The 17,491-nt window shown below is 30.6% G+C and overlaps 1 long non-coding RNA gene across 1 annotated transcript; it reads right to left on the minus strand.

The window, feature by feature from the left end:
- Positions 1-12,959: 12,959 nt before the first annotated feature.
- Positions 12,960-16,115, minus strand: LOC145796869 (uncharacterized). The gene is made up of 4 exons (XR_014337502.1): positions 15,917-16,115; positions 14,242-14,428; positions 13,390-13,608; positions 12,960-13,244 (listed from the first exon to the last, which is right to left on the minus strand). It is a non-coding gene; the product is annotated as an uncharacterized LOC145796869 (long non-coding RNA).
- Between the last annotated feature and the right edge of the window lie 1,376 nt (positions 16,116-17,491).

Below are 17,491 nucleotides of genomic sequence, written 5' to 3' on the forward strand. Positions count from 1 at the left end.
GACGAAAAAAGAACCTACAACTTTAGTTTTCTCTTAAATAAAATGTAAATTTATAAATCCCAATTCACCTGAAACACATGCATAACCAATTTAAGAGACAATTAGACATTAACTTTTATTTTAACAATAAGGGATTCCAAAACTTAGAACAAAGATATTTCCAAAGTAACTCAAAATTTACCAACATATATTGTTTTAAGAAAGGCATTTATTTTGTTATTAAGATTAGTCTGTGTGTTCACCAAAAACAAAAATAGATTTATCTGTGTTTATCTTCCCTTTTTATTTATTTTTTCAATTTTTTCAATTCTCATTATGCACATTTTCTTTTTGTTTTAAATCTTCAATACATACTCCCAACAATCACCAAAATATGTAATGGCCAAGCCAACACTTTCTTATGGAGGGGAAAAGAAATCTAGTGTACAGTGCATGAGTCATTCAAATAAGTCATTCTATTAGGTTTCTCATAGGTCATACCAATCCATTCTATTTCATTCCACTACTTGAACATTCACCAAAACCACTCATAAAAATGCTACAAAGACTACTATAACACCCTTTACTAAACTCCATAAGAAAGAAAGAAAAAAAAAAGGTTAAGAAAAATAATCTAGTGGAAAAAGAAAATTAAAGCAAAAAGTTTGAGTAATACTAATTTTTTTTTTTTTTATCATGGTTTATTACTCATTAGTCCCATTGTGCTTCTATCTTTTATGCAAATGGAAAGGGAGCTTTGTTTAAAACGTAACTACAAAAGTAACAGACCAAAAAATTTAACTTTTATCAAAATTATATGTGTAATGAAACGATGTAATAAAGAAAATTTGTGTGAGAGGGTTTATACCTTTGATTATATCGAGAACTTAGAAATTGATGACCACCAACAAAAAACACAGCACAATATGAAAACAGCAGAAAGTAACAAACTAAAACTTGGGAGAAAACTAATGATTAGATGGAGAAATGAAATGACATATTTATCAAAACTTTAATGAAAAATATTATCAAAGAAATAAAAAAAATAGAATTCTTTTCATTAAAGAAACTGATGAACTATGTCAAAAATTAATGAATTGCAGCAAGAGGAAATCAGATATTAGAAATTGATTTATAAAAATATAGCAATCAAAACAAAGGAAAGAAAATAATTAATCAAAGTACCATTAATGTTTGTAGACAATGCAAGGAAAAATATACATGGATGTCTATTATACATAGAGTAACTAAAAGAAAATAATGATATCTTAGGTGACTTTGTCACGGCTCGAATCACTTTCATAGTTCATTATCATCAACATGGATGTCCATACTCTACAGAGTATAGCATTTTCAAAATAATAATAAAAAAAATCACACCTAAAACACGAACTAAAGAAAAAAAATCATTTTGTTGATAAGATTAATGGAGTGATTAACAGGAGAAAAAAAAATGTCATTCAAATGTAAAGCATCACCCAAATCAAATTGATTCATTAAAATCCAAATTCAACTGAAACACATGCATAACAAAACAAATGAGAAAAAATGTAAATGTTTGAGCTTTAAGCACTGCTTGAGTTATCGAGTCTAAAAAAGAAGGAAAAAAATTAATAAACAAAGCTCGAAATATAGTTTCTATCACAACATACCAATCCACATTCCCAAATAATAATAAAAAATTAGGCTTCTTACATATTTGTACTTTAATGGAGGCTTCAATTACAGTCATCTGCTATGCCTGAAGGCTTTATGTGTAAACTCTAGGAATAACTCGTGCTTGAAGGCACGACTAATAAAACTTAAGAATACATTTTAATTTTATTATAGACATTTCGTTTCTATTAACAAACACCAAAGTGTAAGCTTCACATCAACATCAAAGTATAAACCGCACGTCAACACAATAATAAAAAATAAAAACACACCTGCTAAGAAAGTCAAGAAAAATTGTAAAGCTAAACAAAGCACACAAACCAAAGCTATTGTACACATGTTAACTCTTTATAATCCAAAAAAAGAAATAGTAAGCACACTAACAAGTGTTTTGCAATCCCAAAAAATTAAAACTAAATACCAAACAATGCACATCAACCAGTACTCTGCAATATAAAAAAAGTAAAAATAAAATGGACACCAGCCAATACTTTACAATTCAAAAAAATTAAAATTAAAATGCACATTAGTTGGTTCTCTACAATCTCACCAGACAATGTACACCTGCTAGTGCTATTACTGTCAATCACATTTTAATAGTTCTTTGCAAATTATAAATCTGATATATATTGAGAAAAATAGAGAAAAAAAAAAGCACTGCTATAAATTTTTTAACCACAAAGCACTCCCATATAAAGATTGCTTAAATGGTGAAATTTACTCTCTCTATAAAAAAATAAAAATAATAAAAAAAAATCCCTAAAAAATAGCCAAGTTAAAAGGATTTGAAAAGAATAAGTCAGATGGATTAAAGTCATTTTGAAATAAAAAATAACTAATGTTTGGTATTTCCAAATCACATCACATAGTAAGCAATGAACTTTCTAACTGCTAAAAAATATGCTAATTCATGTGGTACTTGCTCCCATGTTCTTCACCTGTTTTCCTCATCTACTTTTACTATCTCCTCTAAAGCACTTGATAAAAAATGAGCAAACATATTTTCTCTTAACAAAAAAATGAGTTCACATGTAGAAAGAATGGGACAACAAAAGCATTACACTATGATTTTGTTAGCTTTTATTCCAATGGGGATTAAAACAAATGCGATAGAGACGGGGAAGGGAAAAAAACATTTGCAATTTATAGTTTCTCTGTAAATAAAATGTATATAAACCGAAAACCCAAATAAAATCACAATTAGACATAAATTTCAATATTGACAATAACTTAGCACAAAGTTATTCCTATAGTAACTCAAAATTTACAAAGATATATATTATCTTAAGACCGACAATGTTTTATATTTTATTTTTTTCATTATGTACATTTTCCTGTTAGTTTAAATCTTCAACACATTTATTACATGATATGGAATTGAAGTCATCCCAACAATCAACAAAATATGAAATAGCCAAGCCAACATTTTTTTATGGGTGGGAAACTATGCTAATTGTGCACAGCCTAGAGCCAACAAATAGCAAAATACAGAAACCAAAATATCATGCAAAAGTCATTACATTTCAGTATACAACTCTAACATCTACCAAAACCACTCACAGGATAGCTACAAAGACTTCCACAATGCCACCATTCAAAAGAAAGAAAGATTAAGGAGAGAAGAGGAGGAGAGGGGTGGGGGTAAAAAAAAGCACAAAATACCAAAAGATCCAACAAAAGTCCCAATAAGTAATAGACCTAAAAAAAATAAATTTTCTAAAATTTTATGAGTAATGAAACAGATATAGTAAAATAAAATAAAAAATCGTTTAGAGTTTATAACTTTGATTATATCGAAAACCCATAAATTGATAACCTACAACAAAAAGACACAACACAACATGAAAATGGCAGAAAGAAACAAACTGAAATTTAGGAAAACTAATTATTAAAGGGAGAAAGGCACTTCCATATTTATCAAAACTTTAAATGGAAAATCTCAACAAAGAAATCAAAATTCTTTCCTAAAAAAATAACTAATGTTTGGTATTTCCAAATCATGTCACATAGTAAGCAAGGAACTTTCTAACTGTTAAAAAATATGCTAATTCTTGTGGTACTTGCTCCCATGTTCTTCACCTTTCCTCATCTACTTTTACTAGCTCTTCTAAAGTACTTGATAAAAAATGAGCACACATATTTTCTCTTAACAAAAAAATGAGCTCACATGTAGGAAGAACAATGGAACAACAAAAGCACTACACTACGATTTTGTTAGCTTTTATTCCAATGGAGATTAAAACAAATGCTATAGAGACGGGAAAGGGAAAAAAACATTTGCAATTTATAGTTTCTCTGTAAATAAAATGTATATAAACCAACAACCCAAATAAAATCACAATTAGACATAAATTTCAATATTGACAATAACTTAGCACAAAGTTACTCCTAAAGTAACTCAAAATTTACACAAATATATATTATATTAAGACCTGCAATATTTTCTATTTTATTTTTTTCACTATGCACATTTTCCTGTTAGGTTAAATCTTCCAATCCAAAATAGATGTATCCAACATGTTCCCATGCTTCTCCCTTCATGCTTCTTGTTTTTCTGTAAATCCAAACTCCAAATAATGTGTCCAAGGATTTGTGTAACGCCTTTAAAATAATACAACATGAACCACCCACATTAATCAACATTCACCCAATAAATAATATCATAGCTCCAACCTTTACATAATATACCATCAATGTTTATACATTCAAGAATATGGAGATACATAAATCTATAGCATGTGAAGCATCTAATCTAAACACAAATACAATGCCCCTAAGGGCTTACATCTTCCAAGGCAATAGCCCGGTTACACACAATGGTTTCTCGGACCCATACACATTAGCCCTTGGCTTACAAAAAGATCACAACAAATGGAAGAGCAAGACTACTCTTCACCAAAACATATCCACGCCCTTAGTCCGGCAGGACCACCACATCTTAACCTATATCAAATCCCATAGGGGTGAGCATAACGCCCAGTAGAGAATTCTAACAAAATATATACAGTCATGCAATTCTCAATAAAAATAATGCAAAATGCCAATGCTATGCCATGCTCTTTTAAAGAAATTACATTTCATGCTTTTCTTAAAGATTTCCATTTTTCAACAAAAGCTTGCAATCTCAACACATTTCAAAAACTTCCAATTTTAATCAACAGGGGCGGTAAATATGACACTGGTAATCCCTAGGCTAGTGTCTGCAAATAGACTCTGCGAGTACTACCAAACTGTCATTTTTACCGGGATTAACCGGAAGGCTCGACACCAATCCGCGCGGTTTTCTGGTCTTTCATCATGGACACTCAGGCCAACTTAACAAAATTCATCTACACTCCCTAACCGGACTTACCACCGTATTTACCCCTTTTCACATTTCCATAATTCATATCACAACGTTATTTTCTTTCATAAAATAAATATCTTCAATCAGAATTTACAATGCAAAAATGATAATTGAATGAATATGCAATGCAATGATTTTCCATAACTCAAAACATTTCTCCATTCAAGTACATGACAACAATATTGAATAAATACATTTCTCATTTTCTTTCTTCAATGTTATTTCACAAAATAATATATATACCTTCAACTCATAGCAATTCCCGCAATCCATGGCACATACCAATTTCCCATTCCTCAATCATGCATGCTCATGTATTATATAATAACTTCATAAATAGTTTCTCATTTTCAAAGTCTTTACAATAACATCAACAACCACAATTTTTCCATTACCTCTTTTCATTACTCTTTCCCAAGATAACCATATGTTATCTACACTTAGCCACAATTTCACTTTTCACAATTCTTAGCAATATTGTATCATCAATACAACATGTAATGTTTTTCAAACATTAACTCTCACAATCCATAATACACAACAACCATCATCTTCCACTTAAATATCTCCATACATTCAACAATAGTTTAAAAATAAGTCCTCCACTCTTTTATATCATGAAAATTATCATTTCTTTATATCACATTGTGAAATCCAAGCCCTTTTACTTATTTAGACACAAGAAAAGAAGAATTTCATAGTTTTCTTCATGTTTTCAAAAACCCCCAAATTTCCTAGGGTTCTTTCTCAAAACCCAAAACACCTCCCATTTTCATGTGAAAGCTCATCAAAATCATTTTTTCTCATATCATAGGAAAAAGGCTTCAAGGGTCACTTAGAACATGTAAGGCTTAGATCCTCATTTTGAAAAAAATCTCATCGTTTTGAAACAAAACTAAAATTTCATAATGCAACCAAGATAAACACAAAACCAACATCAAACCTTGCAAAACATGTATATATAACTCAAGAATGTCGCTACCTCAAACTTGGAAGATAAGATGAGCAAAAGGGTTGAAACTCCAAAGTTGTCGAAACCAACTTCTACTTGGATCAAAACGAAGCTCTTGACGAGATCTACAATCTTTCTCAAAGAAGCAAGGCAAGAAGATGCTTCCAAGAGAGTAGATCTAAAGATTTTTGAGTGAAAAGTGCTTTTTCAGAAGAGAGAGAGGGTCTCACGGTTTTAGAGGGAGAAAAGAGAAAAAGAAATAAAGAAATGGGTTGAGTGGAAGCCTATTTATAGTACTAGGTCAAAGTAAAATACAGTCCCAAAGTCAACCTAAAAGATCAAGTCAAGATCTTCAAAAAGTAGAACTAAAAACCGTACAGAAATCTTAAAAAAAATTCGCAGGTGTCGACCCTTATGAAGAAAATCTGAAACTTTTTGTTTGACAGCAACACAGGTGTTGACCCCTCCCAAACCTAGTGTCGATACCAAAAAACAGCAAGCAAATTTTGGACAAGGGTCGACCCTTACAGCAGGGGTGTCGACCCTTCAGGCAGAAAAACAAAGAGTGTAACAGGTATGGTGTCGACCCTTCCTAGGCTGGTGTCGACACCAAAAAGCAATGAGCAATTTCAGAACAAGGGTCGACCCTTCCCAGATTGGTGTCGACCCTTGTGGCCAACAAAAGAAGAAGGTGTCAACACCATCAAAACCGGTGTCGATCCTAGAACAAGATTTTCGAGTTTCCAAACAACTTTTCAACGCGAACAAGTTTGAACGAACAATCCCAACAAGTTTAAATTAATTTTCACTCATCCAAAACCAAGATACAACAACACCAAAGGTTCCCAAAACAAAATAAAGGATTCAAATACACTTCTCAAAAGTTTTAAAAGGGTACAAGTGCTACAATTTTGCAACTAAAATTAAGTTAGCAATGACAATATAATGGATTACTTGATATTGGAAGCACTACAAAATTTTATAGAAAAAATGAAGTTTTTCAATCTATGTCAACAATCATTTTTTTAAATACTTTGTCACACTTAATTAAAACTATTTCATAAAAGTCTTTAATTTTGTAGAGTATAAGCAAAGATATATGCACAGCTTAGTTGATAAGAAAGCACACCTGTCAATGCCTACTGCTGCCAATCACAAATGAGATTCAAAGGTCTTGAAAGAGAGAGAGAGAATAAGAAATGGACCATAGCAACTACAAAAATACACTTTCAGTTTATAAGAAAAAATTATAGATTAAATTTATACAATCATTTAGTAGAAAAGAACCATGCTCATCTTTAGAAATTTTACACTAAAATAGGTTCTACATGCTCCAAAATATACACATTCCGTAGTGATTGCTTTACTTGCTAAATATTCCAAAAACAAACTCAAAAAGTAATGATTGAAGAACCATACCATTTGCGGTACATTTTGTGTTTCCATTCCTGCATAGCTTTCATTTTCATTTTTGTTAAGACACCTTAGCCTTTTCTTTTTCCTTTTGAAAAAGAAATAAAATTTAGTAACAGGGGTTTCAAATAAGATTAATTAAAGTATGAGATTAATTAAAGCTTGAACAATATATAACACCACAAATTCAAACCAAAGTATGAATTTAAGAAATCAAACGGTATGATACCACAATATGAATTTAAAAATCAATTAATTTAAAAAATTAACTCATGAATTCTATAAGGGCCTATTCGTTGAAATAGAAAAATGAAATGTTGTTTAGATTTACGTATTGGAATCAGTTATATATATAATCATAATCATATATATATATATATATACATAATCAATATTAGAGCAACCAGATAAAACTTTTGCACCCTTGTTGTTGGGGTCTCAATGTTCAGTTTGTATGTTTCATTACATTAATCCAACTCCTAAATAAGTACTAAACATATACATACAGGGATACATTCAACACAACTCTACCTAGATGACAACTAAAAAAAAAAAACAGGGATACATACTTAATCATATATAAAATTATATATATAATACACATAAATGCATATATATACATAGATGACAACTACCAAAAAAAAAAAAAAACAAAACAAAACAAAACAAAACAAAACAAAAACAAAAACTAGAGTGATCTCTAGGCATTTCAATGTTCTCATTTCAACCTTATGTATATACATACATATTCCATATATATACATAGATGACAACTACAAAAAAAAAACAAAAAACAAAAAACAAAACAAAACAAAAACTGGAGTGATCTCTAGGCATTTCAATGTTCTCATTTCAACCTTATATATATACATACATATTCCAATCTCTGAATCTCAACCTTATATATATACATACACAATCATATATAAAATTATATATATAATACATAGAAATGCATATATATATATATATATATGCATACATTTTCGACTCCCATTTCTGAATCTCTCTATTTTATTTCGACTCCCATCTCTAAATCTCTTATCTCTCTGGTCTCTTTTGTAATGGCTCCATTCAATCTAATGTTCAATATTGAAGGGGGTTTGGGGCTGCCACTATTGATGACGATTGGGAGGAAGAGAGAAGATGAAGAGACTAATAAGGGGTTGGGGTTCGGTTGTCGGCAAGGGTTGGGCTTCGACAGGGAAGCACGTCTGATGGAGGTAGAGAGAGAGAGAGAGAGAGAGGGTGTTCAAAATTTGAAATCAGAAAGAAAGAGATGAGAGGAGTGTGTGTGTGTGTGTGTGTGTGTGTGTGTGAGGGTGTGTGTTGAAAATGGTCCATATTTTGGACCAAATAGAGGATGAGTGATACATTGTGAGCCCTTGGATTGAATTGAATCTAAGGGTCCATCTTTTGACAAAGAGATAAAAGTCCATCAGGAAAAAAAAACAGAGCTATTTTATTATATAGATTAGGACATTTATTTGGACCCTCTTACATGAGAGAAAAATTATAATATTGTGTATGTCTTCTAGCCCCTATTTCTTTCTCCCTTTTATTTGCTCGCTTACAATGGTTGCATCCATATTTTGGTTTCATATCATTCCAATGTGTAAATGCACATTTTTGCATGTATTGGGTTCGGATCATCATTCTAACCATATTGGCATTTCCTTACTTGCTTGAATACGTGTGTTACTGCATGTTAAGGTGATTCACATGACACATTAAAAACTGAATCTCGTAGTTGCATTTTTATGTGTTGCATTAGTCACTTGCATAATAGAGCATTCATTTTTCCAATGGTTTCATTTCTTTTGGCTCGCCTCGGTTGAGTACTAGGTAAGCATTTTTTGCTTTAGCATATTGCATGTGTGTTTGTGTTGCCATATCAAGTATGTTTACTATGAGGCTAAGTGCTCACTTGATATACTTCTTAAATGCCTGTGGATGACAAGCTTTTTCTCTTAAGTTGGGATGATTTGATTAATGTAAATGTGAGCTTATTTTTTCAAGTAGCACATATTCAAAACTCTTTTCAAACAAATATGAAATCAAAATGTTCCAAAGTGGGTGAATTAGTCTATATTTGTGTGCATCACATAGTCAAGATAACATAATAATTGGAACAAGAGCATATACTGTACATAAGAATCACATAATAATTAGTAAAGGTCGATTTTTGATCGGGTGAGTGGGGTGCTCAATGCATGACCTTCCTTTCTCATACCTAAGTTCCCGAGCTGAGACATTTTGGTGATGATGGATAAGTGGCCTTTGGCATGAGTCACAAGTTTCCTAAATTTTTCAAAAATATTTAGGTAGCGACTCTGAAATCTGGCAATGTGGTCCATTTTTTACATTTTTTATTAAAACTCGATTTTTCAAAAATTTGCCGGATTTGGACTCTTGTGTTTTCACTATTTCACATTGCACTTGTGAAATCAGATTCAGAACCACGGGAGTCTGAATTGTACGGTTATCGTATCCGAAGAGACTAAACTCCTTCGAAGAGCATGAGAAACTAGCTACAGGGGCTATTTGTAATTTTGCAAATCACATGGGGCCGTCTGTATTTTAAGCAAACCTTAGAAGATGTATTTGTAATTTATCCAAAAATTATATATAAATTAGAGAATTGACTCATTTTTTAAATTATTTAGGAAACTAACTCACTTTTGAAATCATATTTTGAACATATAATTCTAACTTGAAGTCACATTTCTAAAATGCAATTTTAGGTTGACAAGGATAATGATGCATTGATGTGACAAGTTGAGATCGCATATTAAAAATGCGATTTTAAGTTGACATGGTTTCTATTGTAATGACATGGTAACTTAAAATTATATTTTCAACATGTGATGTCAATATAAACTCGCATTTTGAAAATGCGATTTTAAGTTGCGCAATTACAAAACTCATTTTGAAAATGACATTTGAAATTCAAATTTTGTAAATCCTTAGCAGATTGAAATTCCTTTCACTTAGAACATTTTTTAACATACATAGACAAACTATTCATATTATTTTAGTACATATAAATTTATCACTCGTTGAATTTTTTTTTTCATATATATTAAAGTGAATTTTGAGAAAAGATAAAGACTCCTTTAACATAATATAGTAAAAGCTATTTTAATATAATTATATTGAGTTCTCTTATTTTAATTTGTATAATAGTTAATTTTCATCAATAATTTTTGTAGTTATATAGATGAAAAAATAACATTGTCATCATTTTTAAACAAAATTGTATATTTTACATTATTTATTTTATGCTTAAACAATATCTGCATTATTTTTTGTCCATTTCACTTTACTAAAAAAGAGATTAGCATAATAATATGAAATATGTGAGACTTGATTTATTTTTATTTTTTTAAATTTCAAATGAGGTCAATATAATTTATCCTAAAAGTTAATAAGTGCACAACATAATATTTTTATTGAAGAACCACATAGTGGTATGGTACAATTCAAACTCTAGTTCATCGTTGGTTAATTCGACAAGTTATTATACATATATATATATATATATTAATTGGCAGTTATTAATGCCACATGCATTATTAGCCTTAACCAAAGATAAAGTCAATTTGAAAATGTGACAACTCTCTAAATCAACTATCTACATAAAACTACAACTATGTTAATTGTAATGTTTATCATTTACTTCATTTTACTCATAAAAACATAAATGTTATAGCACATTTTTATATTAAATTTAAAAATGTGACAACTCTCTGAATCAACTTCTTACATAAAACTATAATGCACATTTCCAAATTTTCAAATTTATGACACATTTCCAAATTTAAAATAAAAATGTGTTATAGCATTTATGTTTTTATGAGTAAAATGAAGTAAATTCAGAGAGTTGTTACATTTTTAAATTAGCTTTATCTTTTGTAAGGCTAATAATGCATGTGGCATTAGTGACTACCTATTAACATATATATGGACTTTTCTAATTAACCAACGATGAATTAGAGTTTAAATTTGTACCATACCACTATATGGTTCTTCAATAAAAATCTTATGTTGTGCACTTATTATTATCTTTTAGGGTAAATTACTGACATGCTCTTAAATTTTTTATTTTAAAAAATACATTAAGCCAGGCATTTTTTATATAATCATGCTAATCTCCCTTTTAGTAAAATGAAATTGAGCGAAACTAATGCAAATATTGTGTAAGTACAAAATAAATAACGTAAAATATATAATTTTGTGTAAAAAAGATGATAATATTATTTTTTATCCATATAACTAAAAAATTATTGATGAAAATTAAGTATTGTACAAATTAAAATAAATGAACTCAATGTAATTATATTAAAATTATAACGTTTACTATGTGGGTGTTTGGGAAGTGGGTTTTTATGTAGGTTTTTTTAGTTGTAGGATATTATTGGATAAAAAAAATTTGGTGTTTGTGAAGATAGTTGGGTTTTTTTGTGGTTGGATGTGATGTTTGTGAGAGAAAAAGTGAAATGATTATGGGGTTGGATGTGATATTTTGTTTAGATTTGTTTTTTTTTTTATTTTGTAAAACGTTTGTCTTTTAGTGTAAAAAATCAAAAAAAACCCAACCCACATCCTTATATTTTTCTTAAAATTCACTTTAATATATAGGAAGGGAAAAAAAAAAGTGATGATTTGACATGAATAAAAATTTATATATACTAAAATAATATGAATAGTTTGACTATATATGTTAAAAAATGTTGAAGTGAAAGGAATTTCAATCTGCCAAGCATTTGCTGAATTTCAATTTCAAATGTCATTTTCAGAATGGGTTTTATAATTGCACAACTTGAAATCGCATTTTCAAAATTCGATTTTATGTTGAAATCACATGTTGAAAATGCAATTTCAAGTTGTCACATCATCGCAACAGAAACCATTACAAGAAATTTCACTTTTGGTGACTAAATTTTTAGGCGCCAAAAGCATGATTTTTGCTGCCGAAAATTTTGCCCGACTAAATATTTTGGTCACTGAATTGGTCGCGAGAAGGTTGTCGGGGAAGATATTGGCGACTAAAAATATTTAGTTGCCAAAAGTCCTATAAATGGCGACTAATATTTTTAGTTTGCAAAAATAATATTTTAGTCGCCAAAAACCTTATTTTCCACTACTAAAACTTTGGTCGCCAAAACTTGAAGTATCTACATCGACTAAAGTTTTAGTCGCCAAAGGGTTTTTTTTTTCATCTAATTTATTATATTTTTTTCATTTTATTTTTTGTAGCTACTAAATTCTTCGTCGCCTAAAGTCTGCTTTTATTTTAATTACTAAATATTTAATAGCCAAAAGTTTTTCTCCATTTTATTTTTATTTTTAGCTACTAAATAGAAGTTTTTTTTTCCATTTTATTTTTATTTTTAGCTACTAACTATTTAGTCGCTAAAAATATTTACTTCATTTTTGGCCACTAATTGTTTAGTCGCCAAAAACATGATTTTATTTTATTTTTTAATTAATTTGTCCATAACATGTATGTGTTCCATGCAACTTGTATCATATATATAAACAAAACAATACATATATTATCAATCATTCTGCAATTTGCATCCATTTCACTTCCAACCATCCAAACAGGAATAACTTTCAATGTCAAATTTTATACAAATTAAGTATATTCCAACCTAAAATAATAATATTATTTCATACAAAACAGAGAATCATATCAAAACATGTCCTCCATACACAAATATATTCACTACCATGCCAAATATATTCCCTAAAGAAGATATCTTTATTGTTGTAAAGTGAGTTGATAATGATGTCCATAAGCCGAGACACCCAACCTGAAATTCAAACTTCTTTGTATTATTTTGGAGTGATATCTTTATTGCTCTAAATCCCCAAGTTGTTTGCTCTAATTATCTGTCATAAAATTGGTTAGATCTAAATATATGTATATATAATATCAAAGAGGAAACTGAACTGTAGTATCCATATCTGCCAAAGACTATACTTTGGACATACGTAGTTTGAAAGTAATTTGACTCGAACATATTGAAATACTTACCATGAGAGGATTCAACATCTAGAATTAGATCCAGTGCATAATCATAATATGGAACTAGGCTGCTTAACCCACAAAGATTAAAACCATCTTGGATGTATTCATCATCAACTTCACAAAAAAATTCATTTCCTCGCAAATTGCAAAACCAAGAAATCCAAGACGTGTCATCCCCATCAAAACCACTAACATCAGATTCCTCACTGTCCGTCTCAGATTCCTCTGCAATATAGCAAACATGAGCACATTAATTTCACTGAAGTGGGAGTGATTACATGTATTACAATTATGTGTATTTCTTAGGGGAGCATTTGTGCATTTTATGTATAAACAGATTGTAAGAAATACTTTTTCCTAAGTTGTGGCAAAAAAGAACAAAAGGCAAGAGGTTCGGGAAATCTTATATTATTCCAATTTATTCGCCATTTTTTAACCCTTCTTTTTTTTTCTTTTTTTTTTTTTTTAACTCTAAAGATTATATTCAAGAGGTACTAAGGGGTCAACCCTAGGTTAATTGGGATGCCACCCAAATACCAGCTAGGCTTCAAAACTACCATCCAGTCAAAAAAATAAGAAACTGAACTCAAGTAATTGGGATGTGGCTTTGAATAATGCCAACTAATGACCAATCCATGTAGCCAACCTACAGAAAATGGGGTTAAAGCTTGTTGAGTTGAGTCGAAAGGAAATTCAGGAACAAGATATCCACTAAGATATTTTAGCCTCTAACAATCAATGAATTAAAAAAATGAAAAAAAAAGCTAAGAATTATGGAACCACCACATATGCTAATCATCATTATAACAAATGTGGTCACTTAGCAGAGACGGAATGACAGAGTGCCATGTTTTGTACCAACTCATATGCTTGAACAGCCAAAGCAACCTTCTCATCAGCAATCCTGATGGCATGCTTTTGCTCATCAAGTACCTCATCTGAGAACCTGATATTTGAAGCATCTGGTGTAATGTTACCAGACCTGATTCCCTCTTAATTTCCTCTATTTCCTGTTCACAGTCTTGTTGATTTTGCTGCTGGATATCTGTTCATAAACAAAGTCAGTAAAAGCTTGTTTAAGAGTTTGGTGGGGGCAGACAATATGATCACATGCATTGTCCAAATAAAAATAAAACAAAACGAGCTGCAAATACTGATATACATAGAACAGAGAAGAAAACAGTTTTAAGGTCTTGGCTCAGGTCATCAACCAGTGGGGTATAGATTGATTAGGGCCCTAGGCTTAAATCTTGCCTAGCAGCATGAGAAATACAGAAATACCAACAATTGACAGAATTATAACTTCACATATGCAATTATTATAACCAATATCGCCTCCCCATATTACACTCCTAAAAAGTTTTATTATCTTTATTGACTTATTTATTATTTATTCTCCGCTTATTTATTTATTTATTTATTCAGTTTAGGACGGGTGGAGTTCATCCATCACAGCGTAATTAGTTCATCAACTGCGTCTCTTGTTTTTTGCTCTAACCCAATATGTGCGTTTGTAGTTCAAGCTGCAGCTGCTGACTGCTCTTCACAGAGAAATCAGTGTGGTGATTCATTTTAGTATGGAGATGGAAGCGGGACATCTGGTTATTATTTAACTGATTTGCTGTATGTAAAATTTTTACACAAATATGGGGGCTTCTTTAGTCGCTCACTCTTCTGCTCCAATTGTTTTTGGGCAAGTTGTTGTTGTTAATGTTAATAGTGTTTGACACACTATGTTTTCAACTCAGAAAGCCCTTAATTTTACCAAATATTACAAAAATGTTCTTAGGTCATAATAAATGAAGTTATGAGTTCATAGAAACATTAAATCAATTATTTAGTACAGAAGCAAACAACCCATATCAAAATCAAGCTAAACACTGATATAAAACTAACAAAACCCAAATCAAACATCTAACAGAACATAACACACCAATTCCCAATTCAAATGAATTGATTGAGCTCGGACACCAAAATAGAGAGGGAGAAACACAGAATCAAAGAGAGATCAAAGTCGATGAACACTCACTTGAACCCACTTGTTTGACTCTTATGGACATATTGTCAAACAGATGGTGTGCGTAATTTGTGAATGCAATAACAAACACTAAGACAATACAAAAACAAAAAATTCAAATATCAAAATCTCTATCATCATCCCTACATTTATGGGATGGGTTAAACCGTTGGAAGAGTGAGAAAAAAAAAAAAAAAAAAAAAAAAAAAACAGTGCATGTGTATCTATATAGTTGGGACGTGTTCTGTTAAATGAGAGTGGGATACACAGTGTGATATATATGCACAGTGAGGAGTTGTATTTGTTTCACCATTGTAATTGTTCTATTATTAGTGGATTGCTTCTCACAGTAAGAATTTGAGTTCTATTATTGGAAAGTAAGAAGCTGACTATAATTACAGATTAGAGAGAGGAAGATCAATGGATTAGATCGATACGTTTAAGCAATAATCGGTGTAGAGATTATTATATATATATATATATATCAGTCGATTAGAGAGAGGAAGATATAAAAACCTTGCAATGCGAGGAGCTGCGAGGGAGGAGCCGCCAATCGAGCTTCCTTGGGTGATGGATCTCAGGCGACGGTGACCAACAACGAGGTGAATCGGTGCTCCGGTTGCTGGCGACTGCGGGGGAGGGAAGAGGAGCAACGGAGAGGGAGGGAGAGAGAGAGACGCTGAAGAGAGAGAGACAGAGGAGCTGGTTTGGGTTTGGAAACCACATATATCATTAGCGACTAAATATTGTTCGTCGCAAATTAATTTTATAAATCCCTCCAAAATTTGAAATGTATCCCTCCAAATATTTTAGTTTTTTGGCGACTAAAATATTACTTTGTCACTGAAAATATGTTTTTGGCGACTAAAATTTTGGTTGCCAAAGATAAAAGAATAATTTTTTATTTTACATTTGGCGACCAAATTATTTTAGTAGCTAAAACTCAATATGCGGTGACTAAAATATTTTTTTGTCGTTAAAAATATATTTTTCGTAACCAAACTTTTAGTCGCCAAAGATTAAAAATAATTTTTTATTTTACATTCAGGGACTAAATTGTTTTACTAGTCAAAACTCAATATACGGTGACTAAAATATTTTTTGTCGCCAAAGATAAAAAAATAATTTTTTATTTTACATTTGGCGACTAAGTTGTTTTAGTAGCTAAAACTCAATATACAGTGGCTAAAATATTTTTTTTGTTGCTAATTCTTTTATTTTTAGCGACTAAATTTTTTTTAGTCGCCCATAAGCAATATACCCCAACTAAAAAAAATTAGTAGCTAAATATTGTACTTTTGCTAATTAAAAAAATTTTTGGTCGCCAATTCCACAACTTTTGGCAACTAAATTTTTTTTAGTCGCTAATTTTAGTCTCCAAAGGTACATTTTGTTGTAGTGAACCATGCCAATTTGAAATTGCATTTTTAACGTGGGATTTCAACATGCCATATCAGCTCATCGTCATCCATGTCGATCTAAAATCGTATTTTGAACATGCAATTTTAAGTTGAAATTACATATTTAAAATGCGCTTTCAAAAGTGAATTAGTTTTTTAAATAGTTTGAAAAGTAGGTCAATTTTCTAATATATATACATATTTTTTAGAATATTCCAAAAAAAAAAAAACTCGACTTTGGGTGGTTTGGATTTAAATTCAAATTAAAAATAAATAAATAAATAAATATATAATTTGATTTCGGATCTTTTTGTTGTTGCTGATTGCCCCTCCTTGGATCCAGCTTGTGATTGGTTGGGATTTTGTGCCAAGTTAGATTTTTTTTTTTTTTTTTGGGGGGGGGGGTTGGGGGGTGTTCAATTATAGGTGAAAATTACATATTATTATTTATAAATATAAAATAATTACTTTAAATTAGACAATTATAAACAAATCCAAACAATAAATATTTACAAGCACAAAACCAACAATACAAAACAAAGACTAAAGAAACAAGTCACACACACTTGGTTATCAAAAATGAAAAACAAACAATCGAACAAGTGACCCTATGATCTTTCAATTAAGAGTGTGTAAGAGTGGGCAACTAAAATAGTTTTACTAATTTTATGTGATAACTTAGTTGGAATAA

The sequence above is a fragment of the Camellia sinensis genome, chromosome 8, assembly GCF_055761805.1.
Source record: "Camellia sinensis isolate YWXY chromosome 8, ASM5576180v1, whole genome shotgun sequence".
Taxonomy (NCBI): Eukaryota; Viridiplantae; Streptophyta; class Magnoliopsida; order Ericales; family Theaceae; genus Camellia; species Camellia sinensis.